At 37.9% G+C, this 25,225-nt stretch overlaps 1 protein-coding gene and 1 pseudogene across 1 annotated transcript in view; both read left to right on the plus strand.

Moving 5' to 3' along the window:
• The window catches only part of EHBP1 (EH domain binding protein 1), a 602,469-nt gene that overhangs the window by 133,020 nt on the left and 444,224 nt on the right, over positions 1 to 25,225 (plus strand). The window contains exon 9 of the mRNA XM_036263545.1: positions 10,608 to 10,738. The gene's annotated coding sequence lies outside the window, so the exon portion shown is untranslated. The remainder of the gene's footprint in view (positions 1 to 10,607; positions 10,739 to 25,225) is intronic.
• On the plus strand, positions 9,146 to 9,869 carry LOC118630531 (annotated as a pseudogene).

Genomic DNA, 25,225 nt, shown 5'->3' on the forward strand with positions numbered 1-25,225 from the left:
TCTACTAAATTTCTTGTAGGTCAAAAAAAATTATGATAGAAATTAAAAAATATTTAGAATGTGTGACAACAAAAATACTATAAATCAAGAAGTATTTAATGCAGATAAAATAACATCAAGTGAGAAATTACATTTTTAAATATTTTTATTAGGAAAGATGAAAGGCTAGCAATTAATAAGCTAAGAAGTTAAAAAATAGTGAAATAAAGAATAAAAGAGTAGAAATGATAAAATAGCAGCAGAAATCAATGAACTAGAAAAAAATACAAAAAAAAAAGATGAGAAAGGCCTGCAGTTCTTTCTTTTAAAAGCCTTTTGCAGGTAAACATTAGAACAAAAGAGATCATAACTACAGTTGATGCTGACAATTAAATGATTAATGAGAATTACAAACAGCTTCAGGACTATGAGCTAGAGAATTTAGAGAAATAGGTAAACTCTTACAAAAATATAACTTACAAAAGTTCTTCAAGAGGAAAAAGAAACTAATTTCAAAAAATTAAAGAAATAAATCAGTTTAAGTTATCTCAGAAGGTAAAAATCAAGAGTAGACCATTGTTTTTGTTGTGGTTGTTTTCCTTTAAATTTTTTTTTCTTTATTGATTTTTTTTTTTTTTTTTTTTTTTTTTAGAGAGCAAGAAAGGGAGAGGGAGAGAGAGATAGAAACATCGATGAGTGAGAACATTGATTGGCCACCTCCCTCATGCCCCCCACTGGGGACTGGGCCCACAACCTGGGCATGTGTCCTGACCAGGAATCAAACTGGTGACCTCTTGGTTCATGGGTCAATGCTCAACCACTGAGCCACACCAACCGGGCTGTGGTTTGTGGTTGTTTTCCTTAAAAAAAATTTTTTTTATTGTAATAATTTTCAATCATAGAGAGAATCATAAAATGAGCTGAGCACCACTCAGCTTCTATGATTGTCAGCATTTGCCTTTTTTTTTCAATTTCTTTCCCCCAACTTTAAAAATAAAACTTTATTTTGTAATAATTTTAGACTTACTGAAATTTTCCAAAAATAGTACCAAGAGTTCCCATATACATTTCATCCAACTTCCCCTATTGTTAACATTATACATAACCATAATATAATTAATCATAACTAAGAAGTAAACTTTGGTACAACAGTATTAACTAATCTTCAGGCTATATCTGAATTTTCGCATTTTCCCATTAATGTCCTTTTTCTCATCTAGGATCCAAACAGGAGTCTCTCGCAACCTGCAATAGTTCCTGAAGACCAGATAGTTTTACTGTTGAGTTCTAACTATTCATGGAGCATGTAATTCCAATCTTTCACAATCTATTTCAAAGACAAAGAAGAAGAAACATATCTCGGCTTATTTTATGAAGTTAGCATAATTTTAATACTTGAGGCCAATTTCACTTATGACAATGATGCAAAAAAATCGAGACAAAAATATTAGCAAATCAAACATTTGGAATATGTAAATGGAAAAATGAATAAATCATGATCAGGGTGGATCTACTTTAGGAATGAACAGTTGGAATAACAGTAAAAACCAATTAATGAAGCAAATTATTATAAAAAAGGCAAATAATCATATGATCATCTTAGTAGGTTTAAAAAATGATAACATTCAGCTTACATTCTTGATAACAATTCTTAAAATAAGAATAGAAGGAGAGCCCGGCTGGTGTGGCTCAATGGATTGAGCATTGTCCCGTGGGCTGAGAGGTCCCGGTTCGATTCCTGGTCAGGACACATGCCCTGGTGCAGGCCCAGTTGGGAGCGTGCAGGAGGCAGCCGATTAGTGTTTCTCTCTCACATTGATGTTTCTATCTCTCACTTCCCCCTCCCTAAAAAGTCAGTAAAAACATATTTTTCTATAAAAAAGAAGGAGAATTTCTTAATCTGCTAAAGGATATCTACTACTACATGGAGTAGATGTCATACTTGATGAAACATTGACTATATTTTCTACAAGGTTAGGAAAAAAGGTAAGGGTGTCTATTATTACTACTACTTCTATTTAACATTGTGCTAGAGAACCTCGCTAGCTCAATAAAGCAAGATAAAAGAAATTAAAGTATATGCATAACTAGAAAGGAACAAAACTCTCATTATCCACAGGTGATATAAGACCATCCACAGATAAAATCCCACAAATATTCAGATAAATTATGAAAATTTATGAGAAACTTTGGCCAGGTTGCTGATTACATCAATAGACAAAAGTCAATTGCATTTTTATTTACAATCAACAATGTCATTTGAAAATATAAAACTTAAAATATACCAATTAAACAGCATCAACAAGATCAAGTACCTAGGAATAAATCTGGCAAAATAAATACCTTTATGAAGAAAAGTGTAGTGTTATTGAACATTTTAAAATATTTAAATAAAAAGATAAACCATTTGCATGGATTGGAAGGCAATATTATAGGGATTTTTATTTTCTCCTAAGTGACCCATGGATTCATTGAAGAAGCAAGTATATATACAAGCTTTTTCTATTTCTATGAAGTTCAAAAACACACAAAAAAACCCACCAAAATCTTAAAAAAATAATAATACAAATAAATGTGGTAAAGTCATTAAGGAAAATTTTAGGACACTTTATCTCTAAGTGTAGAGGCAGTGAGGTGGTATCAGAGAGGAGCTTTACAGCAAAATTTAAAAATATGTAATAATGTTTTCTTTCTCAATCTGGGTAGTGGATGCATGCTGTACTCCCTTAGACTGGAGGTTCTGGGTCTCAGCTCAGCCCTGGGCCCCCTGCTTTGGAATGCCTTTCTTTGAACTTTGTAAGTTGCTCTCTGGTGCTTGAAACTGTGCTGTTCAGGACCTTCCTGCACCTGATCTGAGACCTCATCCTACCTGAGTTGCAGTTGGTAGAATTGCTTTCCTCAAAACTTCGTAGATCCTCCTCCAGGGACTCAGACCACTGTGCTGACAGTACTGTCTGGGTGAGGTATCCAAGTGTTCCTAGGTACCCATTTCTCCCAGGAATACACTTCTCCTTTGGGAGATTCTTAAACTTACTACCACCTCACTCCATCTACCCCGCCGGATTGACCAGATGCCTGGAGTTGCTCTGCGACTCCCGCCTATGAAGTGGAGGTTGAGGTCTGGTGCAAGGCCCTAGCAGGAGGATGACTTGGTGAGCAAGTGGCTCTCACTCTGCCAGTGAGGTATTTCTTTTGCAGGATGGCAGGGCTACCAGAATGGTGAGGACACACTGGTTTGTGAATATTCTCATTAGTGTTGGATTAAGGACAAGTTCAGTGCTTTGGGGTACCCATGACCTGCCATTGACTTGGGCTTGAGCCACGTGTATCAGCCACATGCTGACTCTCACCCACATGTGTTTCCACTGTGGTGTCACTCCCAGGGCTCAGTGCTCAAGGGTGGCAGGAGTGGTGGTGGAAGTCCTGTACCCTGTGCCACACCCTGCTCTCCTTATCTCTGGCACTCTCACCCCACCTCTGCCACAGGCACCCAGCCAAGAGTCAGACAGTCCCTCGGGTGGCCTTACCTCTCTCCTCAAGGGATTTTTAGAGGCTGTTCTATAATGCTCATGGACCTTGGTGCTCCATGACGTCATGCTTTCCCAGGTGGATTTTAAACTTTGTGGAATAATGGACTGACTTCTTTGAGCTAATGGGACTGATCTTCTGGCTCAGCCTTTGGGTTCCTCACTTATCCTCCCCGCTGGTTGGTGGTGTTTGGAGGGCAGGAGGGCCTTTTCTTCAAAGTGATCACATTCTAGGAATGCAGTAATTACAGACTCGTAAGTTTATGACAAGATTAGAAGATGGTTTCCTATGCTTTGGCCAGAAGATTCCTATAAATTTTACGTGAATAGAAAACAAATTACTTTTCACATTTTTCTCCATGCTCTGGACTTTATCAAAGCACAGAAGCAACATCTGAAAGTGCAATTGGCAGCCAGCAGTCACAGGTAGCATGATAGCTGATGCGGCCTCATGATGTAACCAGTATGAAGTAGAGTAAACGGTATTAGGGAACTGCAGGAGTAGGAAGTGTATATTGTTTAAATATAAGCAGGTTCCAAAGAGCCATGACACTGTGAATAACAGTGTTGCTACCTTTTTTCCTGCTTGTGGTATAATTCATTTGTCAATAAAGAATATGAAGAAATGGTGCCTGGAATCTATGAAGAAGCTTCATCTGTACTGATTGGACAATAAACAAACACTTTGTCTTTTTCATCAGTTATTTTAATCCTCCATCGTAAACCACTATTACTAAGATTATGCCATTCATTTTGTAATGCAATTTTTAAATCAAATTGTGTATGTTGACAGAGACTTGGGGCCCCACACACCCCAGGGGTGGGCCTGGATACTTAATTTCTATGTAACATTGCCTTTTTTACTTTTGTGGTTGACTATTAAATCGTTTGCTATGGACATATCAATGAATGACTGACTGTACTCCCCCCCCCCAATACTATTTTACCACTTTAGTAAATTACAAACCCCACTCATCATTCTCTTTTTAAAATGCAACATAAAAAGGTTTAAATGAGCCCTAGCCGGTTTGGCTCAGCGGTTAGAGTGTCCACCTGCGGTCTGGAGAGACCCGGGTTCGTTCCCGCTAAGGGCATGTACCTTGGTTGCAGTTTGTCCCCGGCCCTGGTTGGTCGTGCGGGTGGCAGCCACTCGATGTGTCCCTTTCACATCGATGTTTCCCTCCCTCTCTCTTCCTCTCTCTCCCTCCCACTCTATCTGTACAAAAAATGGAAAAATGTCCTCGGGTGAGGATAAAAAAAAAAAAAAAAGGTTTAAATGAAATATTTTCATCATTTACTCCTTGTAACTAGTTCGAGATTTGCTTCCTGTCTTTGCCATGGTTATTTCCACTACAAAGGCATGGTCTCCTAGATCAGCTAGACCCTCAGTACCACTGTAATCTATTTGGGTGCTGAATAATCTTCCCCCTCATATTATCTTCAAATGTCAAGCTCTGGTCCCCATCTTTTGGTTCAAGGTAATTCCCCTTGCCCTTACCCACAGTAAATAAATTTTTCTCCTACTTCACACACATGTGCATGCACACACACACACACACACACACACTTGCCCCCCCAACTTCCTGATAAATCCCCAACAGTTACCATCATCACATTATCTTCCCCTACCCTTTCCTTACAGTTCACTGTAAGTAGTATTCTTCATTCTATCTGTGATTAAGTACTGTGTATTCTGATCCAAGTCTCTTGGAACCAGCTTAATTAAATTACTGGTTTCCTCATTATTTAATAAGTTAAATAAAACCTTTGACCAGGGCCCATTCTATACTAATATGCAACTGATGTTTTTAACTTTTTGAAAATTATACTTTGTCACTATACTACTACTAATACATTATTTCCAAATTGTTTGTCTAATCATGTTATTTCTCTTAATGGCTCCCAGTAACCTTAAGGACACACTCCTTAGTTTAATGTCTTTTACATCTTTCACAGCCTTGGTCCTGCCCACTTTTCCAGCCAAATCTCTTGCCATCCCCCTACAAACATTTTATGTTTTAAACATATGACACTACTTAATAAGCAATACTTTTTTTCTCTTTGTGTATGCTGCTTTCTACATCTAGAGCTCCTCCACCTCATCCCATCCCCACTACTATTTCCTCTTTTCTATCTTATTTGTTTTTCAAGACTCAGCCCAGGTTTCATCTCCTCTAGAAGCCTCCCCTGGGAACCATAGCTGGGCTGGATGTTCCTCTCTTGTGCTTACTACTATTGCAATGTCCACCATCGTCTCTAGAGTTCATTTATTTGCCTGTTTCTGACACTAAAGCTTGGTTGTAAGCTCTTGAGCAAGAAACTGAATTGAACATCTCTTAAGTGCTTAATAGACTGTACTACCTCTTAAGAAAATGACCTATTTGCCTCATGCCTCAGCAAAGAATACATTTTTATAATACAATTATGTTCAGTTTACTGACTGTCAACAATGTGCTAAACATAAAGTTAGATGTAGCTTTTTTCCAGTGGCCAGAGCTCCTAATTTTAATCATGATTATCTAGATTCTTTTCCTTGACGCCTTCTTAATGATATAGTCAATGAAAGAAAATAATAAATGTTTATCATACAAAATTTTAGCTAATAGAGGCTGTTCTGTGCTTCTTTATTATATAGTCATTAAGATACAGAATTTTATTCATACTTCAGGTTTTGCCCACAGCAAAATAAACTGCATTTATAAACATGGAAGTGTTTCTACTTTCCCCCAATAAGTCTAGAGGAAATGATCTCTTGCTGGTTTTAAGGCTAAGGCTTTCACTGGCACATTAAGTGTCCATGACCCTCTGATAATAGTCTGTGCCACAGCCTCACCCCAGTGTATTGTGTGGGCCCTTGACTAGACTTTCTCCTCAACCACTTCGAACTGTACCTCATCTGCCCAAGAGACATTTTGTTGTGTGGTTTCCTACGTGCAATGTCTCCCTTGTGCTCTTCTCAGTGCAGTTCCGTCTGAAGCAAATTGGTTCCCTTTGACAGAAAACACTATTCATGAGAAAAAATTCCCAATGAAAAGAATCCTAGACTTCAGTGCTGAGGTTCAGCAACATAAGGAATGGCACAATTGCATGAGGATTAGAACTTTATGTGTGACTGACTTCAGGCTCCAACCAAAGCAATGGCGGCATCAGGGTAAATCCTCTTAGGCTTTAACTCGCTCTGAACCACCCCTCTGAGGTCAAGGTTCATGGTAAAATGTGTTCAATCTATGCCCTGAAGTACTTTGAGCCTCTAAATCTTTGAAAGAGTATTTTACTTCTTCATTCCAGGTTAGAAAATCATCATCAGGAAAGTGGAAATAGGATTATTTGATGGTCTCATGTTAGATTCCTTATTTCTTTAGATAAGCACCTGCTCCTATTACTAGGAACTTCTTACAAGATTTTAAAAACAAATGTCTTAGGTGATATGAATGTTTCTGCCTACTTACAGTGGATCACTGGTTTTCAAACTAAGTTCTGAGTGTCCTAATGGGTTCCTTGGAAATCCTCAGGATGAAGAAGGATGAGTAAATGGGGATCCTCACCCCAGTTTCAATATGAACAACTCTATTTTTGTCCATTTTGTATAAATTGGGCTCTAACACATATTCATTTGAAGAAAGGGTTTCACAGCTTAAAAATGGGTTTTGAAAAAGAAACAGAACTAGGATACTTTTTTTTTTTTGTCAGTAGTTAGCTCAACTGCAAGCAAGTAAAGTAGGCTTAGGACACTGGTACTGCTACTTGTTCAGAGCAGCAACTTTATTTTCTTACTCATTTATATCACAAATATTTACTGAACTCCTCCTAAATACTAGGCACAGTGCCAAGTGCTAGGATATAATATAGGCATGGTACCTGCCCTCATGGACTGTGTAGTCTACTGGAAAGTCAGGCAATTAAATAGGTAATTATCATGCATTGTAATAAATAGGTGTGTGTGGTAAAGAAAGGGAGTCAAGAAAGACTTCTGAGTGTTAGGAAAGCAGAAGTATTCAGGAAACAGGACTTACATATGTAAAAGTCTGTGGGTGAGAAAGACCATGGATCTCTTGAAGAACTGAAAAAAAAAAGTATTAAGTCTGGAGTGTAGAGTGCAAGTTAGAGGAGCCTTGTAAGCTCTCTTAAGGGGTATGGACTTTAACTTAAGAGCCATAGGAAGTAGTAGGGCAAAACAATCAGATATTTGTTTTTAAAACCTCACTCTGGCTGTAGGGTGGATAATGGAATGAAAAGGAACAGAGAGGGGAACCAGAGAAGACTGTTGGAGTGTTTCAAGTGAGAACTCCCTGGGGTTTAAGGGAGAGTGCAGGTAGAGAGGTGTGACCAGAGTCCGGAGATAATGCAGTATTAGATTCAAGTTATATGATGATTGATGGGATGGGTGTTGGGTATGGAAGAGAGATTGTCAAGGATGCTATTCAGTTTTCTGATTCAGGCAACTGAGTAGATAGTGGAGTTGTTTGTGGAGCCTAGGAACTCAGGGGAGAGGGTCACGTTTAGAGGGAAGGTGATGAGATTTATTTTAGACATGTTGAGTCAGAGATCCCTGTGAGCCATCTGTGTGTCCATGTTAAATAATAGCAGTGGATGTTTGGGTTCATAGGTTAGGACATAGTCTGGGCTAGAGATATAGTTGTGGGACTCATCAGGGTAGAGATGGTGATCAATGTCTTGAGAGCTGAATGAATGAAAGTTCCTGGAGAGAGTGAATGGCTGTGAAAAGAACTGGAGTCCTGCTGGTGTGGCTCAGTGGTTGAGAGTCAACCCATGCACCAAGAGGTCACCGGTTCGATTTCTGGTCGTGACACATGCCCAAGTTGTGAGCCCGATTCCCAGTGGTGGTCATGCAGGGGGCGGCTGGTCAATATTCTCTCTCATCAATGTTTCTATCTTTCTCTCTCTGTCACTTCCTCTCTCTCTAAAATCAATAAAGGGTGGGGAGGGATTGGAGGCCAAAGAGAAGGAAAATAGAGAAGGTAGTGTCAGCAAAGCCAAGAGAAGAGTGCGGTTCAAGGAGGGGTAAGTGAGAAATAGTGTTAAATGTTGCAGAGGTCACAGTATGAAAAGTGTCTTCAAAATGCAGGTCTACATTCTGTCTGTGACAATATTCAAAAGCTGTCTGTGATTGCCTTCGGTCTAATCGAAAAGTTTTCTGTACTAGTCCAGGAACAAACCTCATGTGTAACTGTACAAAATTAACCAGGGAACGGCACCTTTAATTCTCAATGAGCAGCTACTTCATGGAGAGTTTTTGTAAATATCTGAAGAGGTTTAAAAACCAAACAACTAATGAATGAAATATCCCTCACCACATACATCTGGGCAAGCAATTAAAGCTCTCTCTGATGTAATTTTTCTGAAAACCTAAAAACCAAAAGCTGGAGTTCCACATGGTGTGCTCTTTAATGTAGTATAATGTTAGTATAATGTAAAATATAATAAATATAACTTGGAGATAAACAACTAGAATAGGTGGGACACACACACACACACACACACACACACACCAAAACACTTGGCAAAGTCATGTTAACCCATAATTACATTTCCCCCCGACTTACTTTTACCCTTCACCTAGATCCCCTTCGCTTCTGCCTCCATTCCACCTGTAATTTGGGGTTAACGTTAAGGGAGCTATGGTTGCTGGTAAATAGGTTGAGTTTCTTCACAGGAAGGGATAGTGTTTTCCACGCTGTAAGTGGTTCTTTGCAGATATTCACCACTATATAAACCTCATGACTGGAAGGAAACTTATCCAGCCGAACTTCCTCCTTTTATAGTCCAAGAAATTAGGGTAGAAAGAAACGAAGTAACCTGAGCAATGACACACTTCAGGCACAGAGTAGGCAGCTGAAGTAGGTCCATATACAGCCTGCCCGTATGTATAGAAAGAGTGCTTCTTGGAGATGACAGAGAATTAACATGCACTCTGCCCCATTGTATACTAGAAGACTAAATCTGCTCAAGTCAAGCTGTTAAACCATTCGGATATAAAAGAAAAAGTTTAGGCGCTGGTGGGCCACAGGCCGGCCGGGCGGGGACATCTCCCTGCACAGCGTTAGCGCGAAGCTGTGGGAGCCGCTGGCCCGCTCCCATGTCACGGGCTGACGGACTCGCTCTTCCCGTGCGTGGGGGCCACGCCGCAGCGTGTGCAGCCGCTATGACTCCATCCCTGTGTCCACCTCCCTCCTCGCAGACACTTCAGACGCAACCTCCACTGGCCTTGCCCAGCGCTTAGCCAGGAAGACCAACAAGCAGGTGTTTGTCAGCTCTAACCTACAGAATATAGACAGTAACTTCGCATTACTTGTAGAAGGCAGGATCAAGGAAGAAATGGAGGCTTTTCCCGAAAAGTTCTAGCTGAGTGGCAGACGTGAGGATCTAATTTATGTACAACATACATTTAAATAAGTGAATTGAATTTCACTATCAACAGGTTAAAAAATAAAGAAAAAGGTTTACTTTTGTACGTTTGAGAGGCTTTGTGAGAACCAGTCCACAAATATGAATTCTCTTTGTATTTTCTGTTTCAATGCACTATATGCAAAATTTTGTTTCCAAAGAGATTGAGAGATGCACACTGATTTATTCTCTGGTAGTCTGTGTAGCTTGAATCTTGCTCCAGGGCACTTTCTACTACAGCACTCGAGCTCATCCACCATCCCTTTCCCAATTGTATCAAATTTGGACCGTCCAATGAGATGTCAGAGATTCATGTGGCTGCCTGACTAGGACGTGCAGTGGGACAGGGAGAGGCTGAGCCAGGAGATGCTAAGTCCAGCTGTCTCTGAGCCAGGTGAGTGTAAGAGAAGAATGGCTTTCTGTGCATAGATCCAATCCTGAACTGACAAAGAACTTGATGGGATGATAGAGGAGGTAGCTCTCGAAATACTGGAAATCCCAAACCCATGGAAGGTGATGGAGCATAAGGAAAGACCTCAGACTGTGAACTCAATGGACTTGGCTTGGAATCCCAACTGCAAACCATGGTTATAAAGATGCAATGGAATAAAATATGTTAAAAACAAACAAGCAAACAAAAAACAACCGTAAACTATGTAAATTTTAGTTTCTCTTTCTTTGCCTTAAATTCCGTAGGAATTCCATCTATGCCCTCTCTCTTCGCATCCCCACCAAATGGCTCTGCTAAAGAAAGACTCAAGCTTTTGCTGATCTACTACTGAAGCATCTTGAAATTTGGACCTACAGTTTCAGAAGAAGTTGACATGGTGAGCTAACACTGTTGTGTTTTTTTCTTTTCAGTTTCATTTAGATGTAATTGACATATAATACTGTATAAGTTTAAAGTATACAACATAATTTGATATGTGTATATATTGCAAAATGATTACCACAATAAGATTAGTTAACATTCATCACCTCACATAGTTATAATTTCTTTTCTTATAATGAAAACTTTAAAATCCACTCTCTTAACAACTTTCAAATGTACAATATACAAAGTATTGTTAACCATAGTTATCATGTTGTACATTATATGCTCAGAACTTATTTAACTTATAACCAGAAGTTTGTACCTTTTGAATACTTTCATCTAATTCCTCCATCCCCCAACCCCTACCTCTGGCAGCTGTAAATCCAATCTCTGTTTCCATGAGTTTGGTTTTTTAAACTTCCACATAGAGGTGAAATTATACAGTATTTGTCTTTCTCTGATTTATTTAACATAGCATAATGCCCTCAAGGTTTATTCATGTTATTGCAAATGGCAAGGTTTCCTTCTTTATTATGGCTAAATAGTATTCTATTATATCACAATTTCCTTTTTTAACTTTTATTTTTCAGTTACAATTTGCACTCAATATTATTTTGTATAAATTTCAGGTGTACAGCATGGTGGTTAGACAATCATGTACTTTAAAAAGTAGTCCTTTTGCCGGGGCCGGTTTGGCTCAGTGGTTGGAGCATCAGCCTGTAAACCAGAGAGTCCTGGGTTCAGTTTCCGCTAGGGGCACGTACCGATAGATAGATAGATAGATAGATAGATAGATAGATAGATAGATAGATAGAAGTCCTTTTGATATTTTAAGTACCTGAATGGCACCTTACATAATTATTACAATATTATTGACTATATTCCCAATGCTTTACTTTACATCCCCAGGACTATTTTGTGACTACCAATTTGTACTTCTTAATTCCTTCACCTTTTCACCCAGCCTGTAACCCTCTTCCCCTCTGACCACCATTAGTCTGTTCTCTGTATCAATGAGTTTATTTCTATTTTGTTTGTTTGCTTATTTCATTTTTTAGGTTCCACACGTATGTGAAATTATATGGTATTTGTCTTTTTATGTCTGACTTATTTCACTGAGCATAATACCCCATAGGTCCATCCTAGCTGTCACAGATGGTAAAATTTCATTCTTTTTTATGGCCAAATAATACTTCATTGTATATATGTATTGCCACTTTTTTATGCACTCGTCTATTGATGAGCACTTGGATTGCATCCATGTCTTGGCTATTGTAAATAATGCTGCAATGAACATAGGGGTTTATATATATTTTTGAATTCGTATTTTGGATTTCTTCATATATATACCCAGAAGTGGAATTGCTATGTTATAAGGCAGTTCCATTTTTAATTTTATGAGGAATCTCCATACTGCTTTCCACAGCAGTCGCACTGTGTTGATTTATTGATGATAGCCATTCTGACAGATGTAAAATGGAATCTCGTTGTGGTTTTAATTTGCATTTCTCTGATAATTACTGACTGAGTATCTTTTCATATGTCTGTTGGCCATCTGTATGTCTTCTTTGGAGAAGTGTCTATTCGGGTTTTTTGCTTATGTTTTTTTTGGCATGCTTTTTTTTTTTTAAATTGTGGAAAGTATTACAGATGTCTCACTTTTTCCCCCATTGACCCCCTCCTCCCTCCTCCAGCCTAGTGTCTTTGTCAATTGGTTGTGCATTTTTTGCCCATTTTTAAATTGGATTATTTGGGGTTTTTTTGGTGTTGGGTTGTGTAAGTTCTTTATAAATTTTGGATATTAACCCCTTATATGATGTATCATTGGTGAATATGTTCTTCTATTTAGTAGGTTACCTTTTTGTTTTGTTGATGGTTTTCTTTGCTGTGAAAAAAACATTTTAGTTTGATGTAGTGCCATTTGTTTATTTTTTTGTTAGCCTTGCCCGAGGCTATAGACATCTGAAAAATATTGCTAAGAGAAATGCTAGAGATTTTACTGCCTATATTTTCTTGTAGAATTAAAAAAATTTTTTTTTCCTTTATTGATTTTAGAGAGAGAGGAAGGGAGAGGGAGAGAGAGATAGAAACATCAGTGAGAGAGAACATCGATTGGCCACCTCCTGCATGCCCCCCACTGGGGATTTGGCCCACAACCTGGGTATGTGCCCTGACTGGGAATCGAACCAGGAACCTCTTGGTGCATGGGTCGATGCTCAACCACTGAGCCATACCAGCCAGGCTCTTGTAGGATTTTTATGGTTTCAAGTCTTACATTTAAGTCTTTAATACATTTTGAGTTTATTCTTGCACATGGTATAAGAAGGTAGTCTAGTTTCATTATTTTGCCTGTATCTGTCCGGTTTTCCTAACACCATTTATTGCATAGACTGTTTTTATCCCACTGTTTGTTCTTTCCTCCTTTATCATATATAAATTGACCATATAGGTATTGGTTTAATTCTGGGCTCTCTATTCATTCTGTTCCTTTGATCTATGTATAGCATATAATACATTTCTTTATCCATTGATCTGTTGATGGACACTTAGGTTGTTTCTGTGTCTTGGCTATTGTAAATAAGACTGCAAAAAACATGCAGGTGCAGATCTGTCTTTGGGACAGTGATTTTGTTTCCTTTGGCTATATACCCAGAGTGGGATTGCTGAATCATGTGGTAGTTCTAGTTTTAATTTTATGAGGAACCTCCATACTGCATTTTATAATAGCTGTATCAATTTACATTTTACCAATAGCACACAAGGGTTCCCTCTTTTTTACATCCTTGCTAGCATTTGTTATTTATCTTTTTTTTTTTTTTATGATAGCCATTCTTACAGGTGTGAGGTGATACCGCATTGTGATTTTGATGTGCATTCCTCAATAATTATTATTGGTGTTGGCCAACACTATGGTGATAAGGGAAAAAAGTATTTGTGGCAAAGAAAAATGACTTGCAGTTTATAATACCCAACTGATTTCAAAGGAAATTCTTTGTTTGCTGAACAGAGTAGTGGGTATGAGGATGCAAGGTTAAGAGAATTTACTAAATTGTTTTGCATTCGAAAAAAATTATTTTTGCAGGAGGTAGAGAAAAAGGGCAGGGTTAAGGGACAATGCAGTGAGATCCAGACCACGAAAAACTTAGAACCTATGTGTGGACAAGATTAAAGGGTAAAGAAGATTAAAGTGTGAAGAAGTAGCTGAGGGGAACTTTCTGGGGAAACCCGAGTTGTTTAATAGGAGTTTCTATTAGCCCTGGCCGGTTTGGCTCAGCGGTTGGAGCGTCGGCCTGCGGTACAGAGAGACCGGGGTTCGGTTCCCGCTAAGGGCATGTACCTCGGTTGCAATTTGTCCCCGGCCCTGGTTGGTCGTGCGGGTGGCAGCCACTCGATGTGTCCCTTCACATCGATGTTTCTCTCTCTCTCTTCCTCTCTCTCCCTCCCACTCTATCTGAACAAAAAATGGAAAAATGTCCTCAGGTGAGGATACAAAAAAAAAAAATAGGAGTTTCTATTAAAGTATACCTTGTGGTGCTTGATATAATTCTTTCATGCACTGCTCCATGAAATCTACAATAAAACCTATTTTTCTTGTTAATGTCTTAGGGGAGTTGAATTTGTTCCTGTTCAGAAGTGTAGAACTGCTGAGTCCTACTTCATGGTGTCTGGTGTACTCAGGACAGGGCTGGGAGGCACAGGCATATCTGGGTCACTTTACTAATAAATATCAGTATCCTCAGCTGAAGATATACATTATTTTTTAAAAGCGGAATAAAGAAATAAACACCTGGAAACTATCATCACTGGACTCAGAACAATATAGCTTAGCTCTAAAAGATGAAAGTCAAGTTTCATCTGGCAAAGGCACACAAAATTCAGGTTTTGGCTTAACTCAGAACTTCCCTATGTACCTCTCAAAATTGTTCTAGACCTTTCACTCCAAATATTTACAACTTGAATAATGTCACTTGTTCAGACCATTTACTTGATGCTGCAAAATGTGTGTGAAAAAGTCAAGGAGTAAAACAGAACTCAGAAAATCCTAAGGCAGAGACTTTCAATTGACTGAGAGGTCGTTCCATGCCCAGAAAACCAACAGCAGCAGCCTTCGAGCTTGTCTGTGAGGTAATGGGGTGATGGGTTAGATTTTCAGAGCTTCTAGCAGAGCCTGTGGTCACAGGCTCCATAGTTCTACTTCCCCACAATTTCCTGTGCTTTTTCACAGTAAACAGGACCTATTAGGAAGCAAGAAGTAGTTTTTTAAAAAAAGGTCCAGAAAAACATATACCTTGAAAAACTGATAAGGTGGAAATTGGATATGGAGAAAGATGAGAGAGTCCAGGATAGACTCCTGGAAGCTTTTAACATTTGAGAGCAACAGTATGCTGCTTGGAAATAAAGGCTACTCGAATGAATAAAACTGCAGGAATTTGTTGCGGGAGCTTAATTGCTTCAAGCCTTTGATGCCACTTTCAGAACAGCTACCATTTTAATTGGGAAATTGGTTTCTACAGAATGACTGACAGGTACAAATGAGTGGATGGTGCTCTGCTGCAAGCATAGCATAAAGATACCCCTGAATGGGCTGCGGTGAGCCACCACGGAAGCCAGCTCTAAGGACTGAGCGTCATAATGTAGAAGAAAACAAGATTCAGAATCTGATGGCCAAGATGAGAACCCAAACTCTAATACTTGCTGTCTGTCAAGTAACAGGTCACTCAGTTCTTCTGAGCCTCAGTATCCTCTTCAATAAAATGAGGCATGGTATGTCACATGATTGTGATAAGCCTCTATAGATATAAAATGTGAATGGAGGCACTTAAATTTTTTTTCTTAATTACAAAAGCAATACATGTTCAATGCAAGAAACTTGGAGAACAAAAAAAGGCAAAGGACACCTGAGCGAGTGGCTCAGTTGGTTGGAACATCATGTACACCGAAGGTGGCCGGTTGCATTCCCAGTCAAGGCGCATACCCAGATTGGGGTTCAATCCCTGGTCGGGGAACGTATGGGAGGCAACTGATCAATGTATCTCACAATGATGTCCTTTCTCTCTCTCTCTCAAACATAGTCTTGGGTGAGGATTAAAAATAAAAAGGAAAACACTAAGGAAATACTCATAATTTTACCAACCAAGGACAACAGATAGTATTTCAAATTCTTAAAGTTTTTATATGTATGCATGTGCACGCGCATACACACACACACACACACACACACACACACACACACAGCATAGACTTTCTTTTAAATAGATATAGCATTTTAACTGTGTATACATTTTGTAGTGTGCATTTACACTTAGCAATATATTGCAAAATAAAAGCTTAGGAAAGCATTTTTAGAACTCTTAAGGGCCATTCAAATATTGATAGTTATTATTAAAACATGAATGAGCATATATATTCATCTCTTCCTCAACATACACAAAACCCCGAGCACCCAATAAGTCTTTCTGCATCATTCTATTGGCAATTCTCTAAATGAAACTTAGAACAAATATAATCATTTTTGTCTATCTTTTCTTATTTATCTTGAGGTATTTTCTGCCTAATAGCTAGGAAGACAAAAGTTACCAAATGAGATTATGTGCCAGCATTTTTAAACTTTAAATGCCTTCGATTTATTCTTTTCAAATTTGCTTTGGTGATGATGCATGAATCCTATTGAGACATGCTACATGTGTGCCATTGTGTTTTCCACTAGCATATTTTAAAAATTATCCAGAAATCTGGACCCATTGCCCCTTTGTTTTCTACCAAGTTCTTTTACTCTTGTGAAGAATATATATGCTTTTTCTATGCACATGAGTAAAAATAAGTTGCGACTCTGAATTAGAAATGGTTAAAAAATGATGACTGGGCAAGGTAATTTATTGTAAGGATGTTTTTGCCCAGTTTTTCCACCTCATTTGACCTGGATTGAGATTTAGCAGATGTGGATCCTTATTCTGACTCCTACTGCTCATTCATCATGGACAAGCCCACCCTTTTCTCAATCTTGGTTTTCTCATCTGTAAAATGTCACGAGTAGAATAGAATAAGAGCATTCTGAGGGCACACCAGAGATAATGTAGACAGATATGCCCTGGAGCAACTCTAGCCAGTTACTAAAATATTAAAATCTTTTGTATCACTTATTATTAATGTTCCTGCTTAAGCTTCCAAGTGCCCTCTTTCCCTAATCCCTTCCCATTTAACTTCCCTGGCCCTTCTTCCTGGACCCCAGACTCCTCCAAATTCCAGCAGCTGAGCAGCCTCCAGGTGGCATCCACTCTGACTGGTTAGTGCCTGATTCCATCCAGATTTTAAATATTTTGAACATCACCCCTGGATATGAGGAGCTCCTTTGCATCCTTACTGCACAATGCATGCCAGCTCATGACACAGGCTAAATCATTATCTCTGTGACTAAATCTTCTGAAGTTCACACAATTGGAGACTATGTTTAAAACTGGCTGTTTTGCATGTAGCAAGTGGAAAACCTTAACTGAACTTTATGGGTTATAAACCTTGACTCAATTTAGGTATAATTTCTTTTTTAATCCTCACCCGAGGATATTTTTTACATTAATCTTCAGATAGAGCTGGAGGGAGAGTGGGAAGATGAGAGAGAGAGAGAGAGAGAGAGAGAGAGAGAGAGAGAGAGAGAGAGAGAGAGCAACATCGATGTGAGAGAGACAAATGGGATCTGGAACGAACCGCAACCAAGGACCGTGCCCTTGGCTGGAATCGAACCCAGGACACTCTACCGCTGAGCCATACTTGGCAGGTCTCAACTTAGGTATAATTTAAAGTAAATACATTTATTTTTCTAAGTGTGTTCAGTTGTTTTTATTGTTTTACAAAGTAAAGTGAAAAATTTTAAAGACATCAATATAGCAGGACGTGAATATATTTCCCCACCCTTAAACACCTTTATTGAAGTGTGTGTCACATACCATAAAATTCACTCATTTTAAATATACAATTCAATGGTTTTTAGCATATTCACAGAGTTGTACAATAGTCATTGCAATCTAATTTTAGAATATTTTTTATCACCCCCAAAAGCCCATACCTATTAGCTACCACTCTCTATTCTCCCTCCCCTCAGCCACTGGAAACCACTAATCTACTTTCTGTCTTTATGGACTTGCCTATTCTAGAAATTTCATATAAATTGAATCGTACAATATGTTGTCTTTGTGACTGGCTTCTTTTTTCTTAACATATTGTTTTCAAGGGTATGATTGTATTCTTGATGTTTCAATAAAATTGAAACCAGAAGCAATTCTAGGCAAAAGTTGGAAGACACAATAACATTTGGATGTGGCATCCTCTGACTCCCTCTTCTAGATCCAGCTCCCCACTCCTTCCAGGAGGTTTCCCACCTGTTGTCTTATCTCCTCCCCCACAAACAAGTGTTTGTCAAATACCTCAGTCTATGGAGATCGGTTTTTATCTAAACTCTTACAAACTTGTTGAAAGTAAGGAATCATGAGTAGTGGGAACTTCATATGCTACTCTCCCCAGTGGTAATTACTTTTAGCCAATAATTTCTTAACAGCAAAAATAGTTTTCATTTTGGAGTCCCAACTCAGGTCTGAGCTCTGCACTAAGCACATTTTCATGTCTCATTGTAGGTAATTATTGCTAACCAGGTAGGTGTATATTAATACATTAATTTCACAGAGGAGAAGGTAGAAGTTAAAAAACTGAAGTATTTCCCCCAAGGCAACCAATTCATCAAATGGCAGGATCAGGATGTTCATCCAGATGTGTTTGATTTCAAGGTCAATGTCTTAATTACTTAATTTCATAGAGTTTAAGACATATGTTTTTCATATTTTAGTATGTCTGAAATTGGGATGCCTCTTACAATTGATGATATCTTATTATAGTTGGAATTGGTTTTTGTTTCTTAGTGGCACATCTTACAATTGATTATATCTGTTTTGATAAAAGTTGGTACTAAACAACATTGCCTCCCTAAAGGAATTAACCTGTAATAATAAAATTTAAGACATTAGTGACAGAGTTAGGAGGAGAGGAGGAGATAGATTTTGAGGGGAAATTCTCCCATCAACATAGCAGTGTATCAAATAATACAGATGCCTACCTGCTTCTTCTGTGAGTGAAAGTGACGTGACCAACTGCTATCTGCAGAATGCCTTCTTCACAGTCATTGCTACTTTGAAACCTATGTTTTTCCATTTCAGCATAGAGCAGTGATGGTCTTGGAACATCAATTAAAGGTGTCAGAGTTATTCAAATTGTGTAGCTGACTCTTACGCCACATTTTAAATTACTCTAATCATATCCCGAATCCTTTTCTCTTTATTTATAAAGTGATAACTCAATTTGGCCATAAGTCTTATTATGAACATACTTTTTTTTCCCTTTTGTGTATGTATTGTTTTTGGTTTATAAAACATTTTTTCTACTGAAACTGATTTAACTAGGTAACTGGAATGATAATAGATAAGAGCTGATTGTCAACAACTAAGCGGGTCAATCTTTTCACTAGCCTCGGTAGAGACTAGATAATATGTTAGCAGTGAAATGTCTGGTTGTGCTCATTCTCTGTGTTACTTACATAATACCAAATAAATCTGCCAAATTATAGAAATTTTTTTCTTTGTTTTTGAAATTAAGATATAATTAATGTGTAACATTGTGTTAGTTTAAGGTATAAACATGTTAATTTGATACATTTATATATTGCAACATGATTACTACCATTAGCTAACACCTCTCTCACATCATATTATTATTATTATTTCTTTTTTGTCGTCAGAACAATTAGATCTAGTCTCTTAGCAACTTTGAGGTTTATAATACAGTATTGTTGACTATAATCACTATGCTATGCATTAGATCTCCAGAACTTATTTATTGACTAGTTACAGATTTGTACCCTAAATGACAATCTCTCACATCCCCCACTCCCAACCCCCGATCCACCATTCTTTCTGTTTCTATGAATTTGTTTTTTTTTTAATTCCACATGTAAATGAGACCATACAATATTTGTCTTTCTTTATCTGACTTATCTCACTCAGCATTATGTTTTCAAGGTCCATGTTGTTGCAAAGCAGGATTTCCTTCTTCCTGATGGTCAAATAATATTCGTGTGTGTGTGTGTGTGTGTGTGTGTGTGTGTGTATCTCACATCTTCTTTTTCCATTCATACATTGACAGACACATAGGTTGCTTCCATATCTTGGCTATTGTGAATAATGCTGCAATAGAAGTGGGAATGCAGACATCTTTTCAATATACTGTTTTCATTTCTCTTGGATATATACCTAGAAGTGAGATTACTGGATTATACAGTAGTTCTATTTTAAAATTTTATTTAGAACCCTCCATACTGTTTTCCATAGTGGCTGTACCAATTTACAGTCCCACCAAAAGTGCACAAGGGTTTTCTTTTCTCCACACTCTTATTATCTCTTGTCTTCTTGATGGTCCATTCTTATAGGTGCAAGGTGATATCTCATTGTGGTTTTGATTTTGTTTCCCTGATTATTAGTGATGCTGAACATCCTTTCATGTACCTGTTGGCCATCTAGAGATTTTCTTTGGAAAAATGTCTATTTGATTCTTCTGTTCATTTTTAAATCAAATTGTTTGTTTTTTGGTTGTTGTTGTGTAAGTTTTTTTCTGTATTTTGGATGTTACACTTTACCCAATATATGGTTTGTACATATTTTCTTCTACTCTGTAGGCTGCCTTTTCATTTTGTTGATTGTTTCTTTTGCTGTACAGAGCCTTTTAGTTTGATAAGGTACTACTACTTTTGAGTTTTTGCTTTTGTTGCTTGTGTTTTTGTTGTCAGATAAAAATCATTCCTAAGACCAATGTCAAGAAGCTGTTCCCTTATGCTTTCTTATATGAACTTTATGGTATCAGGTCTTATGTTTAAACCTTTAATCTAGTTCAGTTAATTTTAGTGAGTGGTATAAGATAGGGATCCAATTTCATTTTTCCACGTGTGGTTTTTCTGGTTTTCACACCACCATTTGTTGAAGAGATTATCCTTGCCCCATTGAGTATTCTTTGCTCTCTTGTCAAATATTAGTTGACCATTTATGTGGGGTTTATTTTTAGGCTCTCATTTCTGTTCTGTTGATGTGTCTAATTTTATTCCAGTACCATATTGTTTTAATTAATATTGCTACTATAGTAAATAATATATAGCAACTATAGTATACTTTGAAATCAGGACATCTGATGCCTCTGGCTTTGTTCTTTCTTAGGATTGCTTTGGCTATTTGGAGTCTTTTGTGGTTCTTGGTTGTTGTTTTTCTGTTTTTGGTTGTTGTTTTTTTAATTTCTGTGAAAAATACCATTGGAATTTTGATAGGGATTGCATTGACTCTACAGATGGCTTTGGGTAATATGGACATTTTAACAATATTAATTATTCTGATCCATACACAAGAAATATCTTTCCATTTGCATCTTCTTAAATATTTTTCATCAAAGTCTTATAGTTTTTATTGTACAGATTTTTCTTGTTCTTTGTTAAATTTATTCATATTTTATTGTTTTTTTAATGCTATTGTGATGGGGTAATTTTTTAAATTTCTTTTTCAGATTTTTAAAATTTTTTCTTTGTCCCATTGGTTGGTTGTTCAGGAATGTGTTGTTTAGCCCCCACATGCTTGTAAACTTTCCAGCTTTCCTCTTGTTGATTTCTAGTTTCATATTATGTGGTCAGAAAGGATACTTGGTATGATTTCAATCTTCCTAAATATTCTAAGACTTGTTTTGTGGCTCATCATATGCTCTACCTTGAAGAATGTTCCATGTGCACTTGAGAAGAATGTATATTTTGCTCTCCTTAAATGAATTGTTCTGCAAATATTTGTTAGGTTCATGTGGTTTAATGTATGGTTCAAATCCAACATTTTCTTGTTGATTTCCTGTCTGAATACTGGAAGTGAGGTATTGAAGTCCCCTACTATTGTCATATTGTTATCTATTTCTCCCTTCAGATATGTTCGTATTTGCTAAATATATTTAGGTGCTCCAATGTTGGGTGCATATATATTTATGGTTGTTATATCTTCTTAATTAATTAACCCCTTTACCATTATATAATGACTGTTTTTTCCTCTTATTACCATTTTGGCTTAAAAATATTTTCTCTGATATAAGTATAGCTAATCTTGCTTTCTTTTGGTTTTCACTTGCATGGAATATCTTTTTCATTTCCTATCTCTTCACTTTGAGCTTTCTATGTCCTTAAATCTGAAGCAAGTCTCTTATAAGCAGCAAATAGTTGGGAGAAACTTTTTTTCACTTGAATATTTTGGGAAACATTCTATCACATAGATAAGCAGAATAGAACAATCTGTGCTTTCTGTGGAAAATTATATATGTATATATATCTCTCTCTATATATTTTTCACAATTAAATTGGGCCTGGTTTCTGAACTTTGGGCTGTTCTTGGACTTAAATTTATTGCAATGGGTCAAATATCAGAAATTCTAACTTGTCATATGTTTCTGCTTTCTCACACGAAACTAAGCCAGTTTTGATGAAAAAAATTGTAAAATATGAGTGTAGATAAAAGAGTAAACAGACTTCTTTTAATAACATGAGATTTAGGAATTAAACATAGCAGGCAGAAGATCCTGTAGGAATTTCAGGTGATATTTTACGATGGTTCGCTGAAGAATGTTTTAAGCCTTGGTTTACATAGCACGCTACTTTATATTATATTCTTTATTCTTGAGATCCCTGCAAGATGAGATATTGTGCTGACATAGATAATCATCTCTGCTTTCTTTCTATATGGCCAGGTGAGGTGGGAATAAACAAAAATAATATCTAGCTCATAGGAGGAGTAGAAAATAAATTATAGAAGAGTAAAAGCCAACATAAAAAAGAAATATAAAGTAGTGAATATTTTGAGTTGGATAACCTTACATTATGAATCTCCTAAAAGTAAATACAACTTGAAAATATGTTTGAATGTTCTAATGAACTTCCTAAGAATTACTTAATTTTATGACCTTTGCAAGAAGATATTTCCAACATCTTACATAATATCCAAGTGTCTTCTTATATTCATTTATCATTTACTCTTCCTTTTTAAATATGTTTTTATTGAATTTTTAGAGAGAGAGGAAGGAAGAGAGAGATAGAAACATTGATGTGAGAGAGAAACATCCATCAGCTGCCTCCTGTATGCCCCCTATTGGGGATGGACCCCGCAACCTGTTCATGTGCCCTAACTGGGAATCAAACCAGGACCTCTCAGTCCATGGGGTGACACTCAATCCACTGAGCTATACTGGCTGGGCTCATTTACTCTTCTTTTAATTGTATAATTAGTGATTGCCTTATTCTTTATGTGTTTGTCAGGCATATGCCAAAGACTGGGCATTTAAAAGCTACAAAAGGTGCCCTGGCCGGTTTTGCTCATTGGTTAGAGCATTGGCTTGCGGTCCGGAGAGACCTGGGTTCGGTTCCCACTAAGGGCACATACCTCAGTTGCAGTTTGTCCCCTGCCCTGGGTTGTGTGGGTGGCAACCACTCGATGTGTCCCTTTCACATTTATGTTTCTCTCTCTCTCTCTCCCTCCCACTCTATGTGAACAAAATATCAAAAAATGTCCATGGGTGAGGATTAAAAAAAAAGCAAAAAAAAAAAAAAAAAAGTTACAAAAGGCAGAGTTCTTGCTCTTGAGCTGGTTAAATTTGGTTACAGGGGCCAGATGTATAAAATGATTAGGTGATAAAAGCAACATAATGATAATGTTTCAGTGAGGAAGAAATAGCAGGGGTATAAAGGGAAAAAACAATGTTTCTATTGCTATTTTTTAAAGAAAACAGCTTCCTAGAAAGGGTTGATTCTACTAAATGAAAAGCCCCTTTATTGTTGTTTTTGCTAATCTTCACTCAAGGATATTTTTCCATTGATTTTTAGATAGAGTGGAAGGGGGTGGGGAGAGACAGAGAGAGAGAGAGAAAGAGAGAAACATTGATGTGAGAGAGAGTTATCAATTGGTTGCCTCCTGCACAACCCCAACCATGGCTGGGGATCAAACCTATGACCCAGATACGTGCCCTTGACTGGAAATTAAACCCATGACCCTTTGGTCTGTAGGCTGATACTCTACCTGCTGAACCAAACTGGCCAGGGCAGAAAGCCCCTTTAATAAGATGAACACTATGAAGAGATTGGCCATGTGAGTTTGAGGGTAAAAGCTGGGAAGAGATGAACTGCAATGCCTAATAGAGGAAAATAATTTGAACTTCTTGGTTCAATCCCAGGGAGAGTGAGTGAAGATTAAGAACAGAAAAAGAGAGGAGCCAGCCAGGTAAAGAGGGACCGGTGAAAGGCCATTAGATCATGAAAGGCCACAATGCTGCTCACTGTGCCACTTTTGAGATTGTATCCTTGTGAGTTAAACCCATCTTTCTCTGACCTTCCCTGCATGCTAACTACAGTAAATTCAGCTCTTCTCAAGAATTCTTTGTGTGTTGGAGTAGTTTATCGTTATAATTAGTGTGTGTGACTACCAAAGAAGGAGCTAAATTCCACATGATAGATCTCAAAGAAAGCACCTGAAGAAGTAGCAGGCGGAGGAGGCCATGAGAACCGAAGGCTTGGAGGAACTCACAGAAATCTTAGAGGATTCTGGGCCATGGAATTTTACTCAGATCAGAAGAAAGGAAGCCCCATCAAGTTTAGACAAATAAAGAAGGATATGATTCCCACAAGAGGGGTGTATATGTGTGTGTTGTGAGAGGGGAGGGTGGGTAGTTAGAGAAGGGGAATTTTAATCCAAATCTTGGAAGAGATGGTGTTTTAGGATTGGTTGCAGGATAGCAATTGGGCATTACAGAGTGAGGCCCAGCATGAACAAAGTTGTTGGCAGACAAACCCACAATGTATAAATGGGAATATTTGGCTATAGCTGGAGAGTCAGTGTTTTTGTTTGTTTTTGATATTTTTTCTTTATTGATTTTAGAGAGGAGGGGGGAAAAGGGGAGAGAGAGAGAAACATCAATGAGAGAGAACATCAAATGGCCACCTCTTGCATGCCCCCCACTGGGGATTGGGCCCACAACCTGGACATGTGCCCTGACTGAGAATTGAACTGGTGACCTCTTGGCACATGAGCTCAACCAGTGAACCACACCTGGGTGAGTCAGTGTTTTAACACCCCTTCTTCTTTGCTCCCAAGGATTACATTTTCAGTTCCTCTTTAAGTTGCTAATGGTTCCATGAGAAACAAGGCTCAGACCAGCAGATAGCAAACTTGTTTTTTTTTAACAAATTTTTAAAAAATTATCTTTATTGTTGAGAGTATTACAGATGCCCACCCCCCCCCCCCACCTCCACTGACCACCTCCATCCTGCTCCTACCCCCAACCCAGGCCTTCACTACACTCTTGTCTGTGTCCATTGGTTGTGCATATATGCATATAAATTCCCTAGTTAATCTCTTTCTGCCCCTGCCCCCTTCCCTCTGAGATTCTGTTTCCTTGTCTCTGC

This window comes from Molossus molossus, unplaced genomic scaffold, assembly GCF_014108415.1.
Source record: "Molossus molossus isolate mMolMol1 unplaced genomic scaffold, mMolMol1.p scaffold_m16_p_15, whole genome shotgun sequence".
Classification (NCBI taxonomy): Eukaryota; Metazoa; Chordata; class Mammalia; order Chiroptera; family Molossidae; genus Molossus; species Molossus molossus.